General features: G+C 37.0%; 1 long non-coding RNA gene across 11 annotated transcripts in view; it reads left to right on the top strand.

The window, feature by feature from the left end:
• LOC107512825 overlaps nucleotides 1-7073 on the top strand; it is a 187055-nt gene that overhangs the window by 120675 nt on the left and 59307 nt on the right. The gene's annotated exons all lie outside the window — the stretch shown is intronic.

The following is a 7073-nucleotide window of genomic DNA, read 5'->3' on the forward strand; positions in this document are numbered from 1 at the left end:
GCTCTGTTTACTTCCACCTTTTTTTCCGACTCAGAGCAGCTCATCTCTTGCCCGAGTGTTCTGATCCTTGTCTTAGTTTGGGTTCCTCTCAAAGCAGATTCTGAATAAGCATGCCGTCTGTTCCGACCACGCGCAATGTAAGAGCTGTGTGACCTCTCTGTGACTCACTTTCCTCATCTTTAAAACCCTACTTTATAAGGTTGTAGTGAAAATTGAATTTTGTGCATGGAAAGTGCCTAAAACTCTGACCGATACCGTCATCAAAGTAAAACAGATACAGTGATAATACTAACTTGCTACAATGATAATAATAACTGCTGTTATTATTTAAAATGTCATTTTTACAGGTGTCCGTGATCAGCCTATATTGACCAAATTAGAGCTCCCTCTTATTGTGCATCAACAGCACTCTCTGCCTCCTTTATTTGTTTATTTTTAATTTATTTATTCAAATTAGTTTCAAGTATACGGTACATTGGTTAGACATCTATATAGTTCCTAAAATGATCCTCCCCATTGTTCCCTCCCTCCCCTGGCCCTCCACCTAGCACTCGATGCTTCCTTTAAGTTGTAATTGCTAGTTTGATGAGGGAAGGACAGTGATATTCTGTTTACCACCCAGCGCCTAACCCAGTGCCTGATAGATAGTACATAGTGTGCACTATGTACTCAATAAATAGTTTTCCAACAGAACTAATCAAATGACTTGTAGAAAGAACATTCCAGTTAATGCTGTACTTTTTACCTTTCATAAGCTGCCCATTTTAAAAATAAAGCATAACAAACAAAACATAACTATGCTCCAGGGATTTAGCTTTCAATCCAGCATTACCAAGTGAGCCTGGGCCTTTGTCCAGCCCCCGGATTCTTCAATTCTGTGACAGTAGTGTGCAATAAGGATAGAGTACATTTTTAGGACACCCAGAGTTTCCCTCACAGTTATGTTGGGTTTTTTTGTTTTCCTGTTAGCTGATGAGAAAATGTCATGTCTCTTGGACTTGCAGGTTCTTTCCTAGTTATGGGGAATTTTTCAAGCTGGCTATAATGAAAAGGTCTCAAAAAACCACAAAGAGGTCTGGTATATGTTCTCTTCGAGTTAAACATAATGTCCCTTCTTATTTTCAGTTTTGATTGTTTTCCTGAGCTGACTTCTATGATAATATTCCTCTAGCATCAGAAATAAGGTTCTGTTTTATTTTGATGACTATATCCTTAACATCCTTTAAACTTCCTTTCATGCCAAATGAGAAGTCTTCTTCAGGACTTCTGATTCCTTTCCTCCCTCCCACCCGCCTTCCCTCCTTCCCTTCCTTCCTAACCTGCTTCCTTTCTTCATTTCAGTATATGCATAATTTTAATTATGGTAAAATGCAGACAGTATAAAACTTGCTATCCTAACCATTTTCAGGTGTATAGTTCAATGGCATTAAGTACAGTCACATTGAACAGCCGTCACCATCATCCATCTTCAGAACGCTTTGACATTGCAAAACTGAAGCTCCATAGCCATTAAACACTAACTCCCCATTCCACCTTCTCCCCACCCCCTGGCAAGCACAATTTTACTTTCTGTCTTTACGGTTTTGAGTTCTCTAGAGACCTCCTCATGAAAGTGGACTTATACAATATTTGTCTTTCTCTGTCTGGCGTATTTCACTTAGTATAGTGTCCTTGGGTTCATCCGTGTGGTAGCATGTGGCAGAATTTCATTTTAAGACTGAACAGCAGCATTCCATCATCTGCGTATACTGCATTTTGTTTGCCCGTTCATCCTTCAATGACACTTGGGCTGCCTCCGCCTTTTGGCTATTGCGAACAATGCCGCTGTGAGCACAGGTACACAAGTATCTCTTTGAGACCCTTCTTTCAATTATTTTAGATCTTACGATTTCTTGAACTTTCTCTCTTGATGCCTCCGTTGTTTTCACGGACTCTTGCCTTCTTCTTTTGGCCGTTTACTGCCCTCTCCCATCGACCTCCTTCACCATTATCCTAATGATGTCCTGCTGTTGAGATTCTCATGCTTCAGTATGACCCTCACGGAGCTGCTCGATGGTGAGAACAGCTTGACAGCTAAGAAGTATGATTTGTCGCCACCTCCTACACACCCACCAATGCCGGCTGGTTTCTGAAGCCATATCTGGAGTTCTCTAAATGGAAAAAAAAAAAAAAATTCTTCAAAATAGGACAGATTTTGGGGGCTATTGACATTCTGAATTTTGAAATTTAACTGTTGATAATAGCATCTTTTCGATGTATGACCCCTATAATTGTGATACTAATGTTTATTTTTTTCTCATGAAACCAACACATGACAATCATAGAAAACTTGAAAGTATAGCAAAAATATCACACACAGTAGCACCGTTTAAAGGCAAGCACTGTTAACATCTCGATGTATATTCTTCTGGTCTTAATGTGAAATTTTACGTATTTAAGACCATGTTGCTTTGCACTTCTTTCTCACATTTAATAAAGTTTAAGCATTCTCCTTTAAAAGGACGTTGTAAATATTTTAATTACTTTGTATGACCAAGAAATAGTTTTAGGTGATCATTAGCTTAAATAACATTTTCCCAATTATAAATGTTTCTTATAGAAAATGTCAAATATCTCAATACTATAAAGAAGTAATGAAAAATCTAAATTCTTCATCTGCCCCCTTCTTAAGCTTTTTATATGTATTCTTTTCCATTCTCTCTTCAAGATCAGCTTCTCCTACCCCCCCCCCATTTGTTTATTCCTCCCTCCCTCCTTCCTAACTTCCTTTCTTACGTAGCAACATTGATACCACATTTATATATAATATTATATCCAGCATTTTCACCTAATACTGTATTTCATGATTTCTGGTGTCATTAAGTGTTCACATATTGTTTATAAACATATGAATTTATTATAACTTATTTGGGTCACATGCTCCCCTCCACTTTGGGGGGTTTAAGTTGTTCCCAATCTTGTTATTGTAAGTACATCTTCCTGTGTATCTGCGATTATTTCTTCAGGAGATATTTATAGACATGTTGCAAGTCAAAACAGGTTGAAGGCTTATAAAAAGGTATTGCCGGTTTCCTGTAATGACTGTCTCACCTACTTTACTGGTTTTACTCTTTTTGTTGTCTATCCATGTGAATTTGATTGGCGAAAAAAATGTTAGTGTCTGCTAGTGAAATCCAATACCTTTTCGTGTTAATTGGTCTTTTATATTTTGGGGTAAATGGCCTGTTGATGATATCTTTTACCTTTTACATTTATAAACGACATAAAATATATTATCCGGTTGCAGGTGTTTTATTTTCTGTTTACCTATCAGTTTCGTCTGCTGCTTTTGGACATACGGGGGTTTTACATTTGAATGCGTTCAGCTTACTTCAGAGACCTTGCTTTTTGTTACCTTTTTCATTGCTTTTATAAAAGCTAAGACTTCTTAGCCTATCTTAAAATCAGACATATTTCTTTTAATTGTTTTTTTCCCCTCTTCCATTTAATTCTTGAATCTCCATAGAATTAATTTTGGTGAAGATTATAAAGTAGGAGCTAACTTTGTTTTTCGTGGAATATTATCTAGTTCACAGGTTTGTCCAAAATCCCAGGAAAGCTGTGATGTGAACTGAAACAAGTGATTTTTCTTCAGTGCCTTGACTTTCCCACTGTAAAAAGTGAAGAGGCTGTGATATACCTGCGGAAGGGAGGAGTCAGGAGGAGGGCCTGGTACCATCTCAGAAGTCCACAGTGATTCTTTCTGAGTCTGGATTTTTATTTCATTTGCCCATGACTAAAGTACCAACCAGGGTTCGGGCTGGTTGGAAACTGACTTGAACCTCGGGTTTAAAGATAAGGCAACGTGTAGTCAAAAAGAGCCCTAGCCTAGAAAAGTCAGGAGTCTCAGGGCCAATTTCAGCTCTCAGTCAGCTGTCTGGATAACATAGGAAAGTCCTATTACCTCTCTAATTTTCTGCTGTATAGAATTAGGGAGTTGAGATGTGTACAGTCTGAGATTTATTCTCCGTAAATTATGGTCTAGGCAAGTGGTAGAGCAAGGTTATGTTGCGAATCACTGTTGGGGAATATTTCTTGGTAGCCAGTTCATCTTTCCTTAATTTAGTCAACCAATATGATACCAAGTTAAGTAAGGTGGTTACAATGTCATTTAATACTCTACCTTGGAGAATTTTTGCTTCTTACATTTCCTACCTGTTCTTAATCTACCTCAAGCATAACTTCTGAGAGACTTTCTGTCTTTCTCAATACTTTCTTCTTTTGCTCAGCTACCTCCTGTGTTTCAGATGAGCCAGTAATAATAAATACCCAGAACTGATTCCTGTCACTGGCTTTGCCCTGCCCCTTGCCCAGAGCTATGGCATAAATTTTTTAAAAAGCTGAAATAAAAGTAGGAAAAGCATTTTGAAAAATGTGTAGCACTAAACTGTAAAAGTGATAGCTTTGAGATATAAATACCTGCTGTCAACCATGTTGTTTATTATCACTACTGGGAAAATATTATTTATTAACATATTAATAACAAATTGCATTGAGAAACAAAACAGCCATAGGCCAAACCTTTAGAATTCCAGGTATGTTTATATTAAAATCTTCTATTTTGGAAAAGGGAATGTCTGAAGTAGTTTTTGTACAATAAAGTCATCTATCAGTCCATTATACCTAGTAAAGTGTTTTAACATTCATCTTCCACTTTTTAATTTTGATTGAATGAACATGGTCTGATCATCTGTGGCATAATTTATATAATGCACAAGGATCATTCAGATACTGTTTAATGATGACTCTAGTACAAGCTTCCATGCCTCAGATGAAACTTTTTATGACATTGACATTTTCTTCTTCAGAATGTTTTTGCCGTAATAAAATACAGAGACCACTAGAACTCTACAGAACTTGTATGGAGTCTGGATATATCGAAATAGTTTTCTTCTTTGCTCCAGGAACACACAGCACTACATATGAAATAAAGCATAAATGTTTGTACAAAGCCGTAACCGATGTTTTGTTTGATTACAATTATGTATTGCCTGATCTTCAAATAACATTAAAAATGACCTTTAAAATAAACTTGGAATGGACATGATATTCAGAGAAACAGTTCCTTGTTAGTTAAACTTTCATTTCTCACTGTGCATGGCTTTGATCATGTAATGCTTTTTAAAACAACCTGAGGGCTTATTTTCAGGGCTTCCAAATAAATTATTATTTCTCAAAAACCATAATATATTTATGACTCAATGAATCCCAGGGACAGTATTTTTAAACTCCCGTTAAGTTTATTTTTCTTAGTGTGCTAGTCTGCTGCACAATTTTCTTTGCTGTGAGTCACATGATTCCTCCTGTCCACAGTACACGCACTTAGAATTTATACTTCCTTATTGAGCCACCACGATTATGTGAAATGTGAATCAGTCTTAACAACAGGAATTTTAAGGGGCGAATGCTGTTTTCCTTTTTCTCTTTCATTATGGATGCCTGACAAAATCAGAGTGTGTGTTTGTATTTGGAAACACAAGACTGTTAGGGATTTGTGTGTGTGAGTGTGTGTCCCTTTCAGATTGAATCAGACTTTGGTTTCATTATAAAAATAATGTACCAACTAGCTAGACCGTGGGAGTGATATCGTTGCAGGACTGAAATCAAAACGGTTCCGATTACTGAGAGAGCTGTTCATTTACTTGTCACTCTTTTCACGATCTGAGTGAAGAGTACAGCATCTCTCAAAAGGTAATGATTTGATATTTCAGGATTGTGAATGGCCATTTAGCCCTTCTGTTGCCTGATATAAATGAAAGTAATTTCTAGCAGGCTAGGTGACTTTTGTTTTATCCTAGATCTTAAAATCCCTCACATTTTCTCAAAGCAATTTTGAAGTTGTCATAGTAACAGCAGGAGGGTCTTTTTAGTAGTTCTTTAGCTAGAGTTAATTAATTTTATTAACTCTGGATGTTTTTCTTTTTACCCCTCTCTGACAAACAGGGGCCATAATTGCTCAAATATGTATTTTGTGTTTTTTATTTCTTGGTGACTGTAGTTAAAGGACTCGATGTTTTTTTAAGTTGTTTCAGGAAAGGAATGAGAATGTGATCAATTGATTTCAGATAGGTTAAATTTGGATTTTAAGTTACTTCGCTGTAAAATTGCACTACCATGGTAGGATAAGAATTTAGTTTTATTTAAAGAGGTGGGTTATGGGAGATGGTCCCCAAAGTTTAATGGTGACTTATCTCCAGGTGTTACAACTCTGCTTTGATTCTGATAAATCTGGAATAGGAATTGTGGAACACAGAAGGGAAATCTGTCAGACTTACAGGAGAAAATTCTTTCTTTAAAAATGCAGCACTCAGATACAACACCAAAAGCTTGTCCACGAAAGAAAAATAAAAGGATAAATCTGATTTTATCAAAATTAAAAATTCAGTACTCTCGAAACTCAAAAGTATACTAAAATAAAGTATCCTCTCGGGAAGTTTGTGGGAGTTTTTTTATTGGGAGAAAGTAGGTCAGGATCTTCTGTTAGTGAAGCCGTGTGGCAGAAATTCTTGCCAATATGGCGATCGGTGAGAGAGGAAGCCCTTCTCTTGGGCAGGGAGAGGGTCAGAAGAAAGAATGGTCTGTACTAGTTCTGGACGCCGAGACTTTTAAAAAGTATCACATGTTCGATGCTTTTGTTTTCTTGTAAAAGTGATCAGAGAGATGTGACACTTTAAAAAAAGGTATCATGTGAGTTCTGTGGGTTTAATGCTAACGCCGGTCTCCTTACTGTTTGGTGAAGTGTTTGTCCAACCAGGGGGTGATTTAAGACAGTCGGGGTAGCAGCGTGTGCAGCCAACAGCAGTAAAGGTGCTAATGCACGGCCGGTGATGTCAGGAGTTACGAGACAGCGGTTTCAAAACACTGCAGTAAACAAGGTCAAAGTGTCCCGTTGTGCTGGAAGGTGGTTTGTTTTTATGAGCTGCACAGTACATGGATGAAGTAATTTTTCAAAACAAACATCAAATTTATATGTTTGTTTGTTTGTTTGTTTTTCTTTTCGGATTTAAAAAAAAATTTTACCAGATGAGATTTAG

The sequence above is a fragment of the Rousettus aegyptiacus genome, unplaced genomic scaffold (assembly GCF_014176215.1).
Source record: "Rousettus aegyptiacus isolate mRouAeg1 unplaced genomic scaffold, mRouAeg1.p scaffold_m13_p_13, whole genome shotgun sequence".
Classification (NCBI taxonomy): Eukaryota; Metazoa; Chordata; class Mammalia; order Chiroptera; family Pteropodidae; genus Rousettus; species Rousettus aegyptiacus.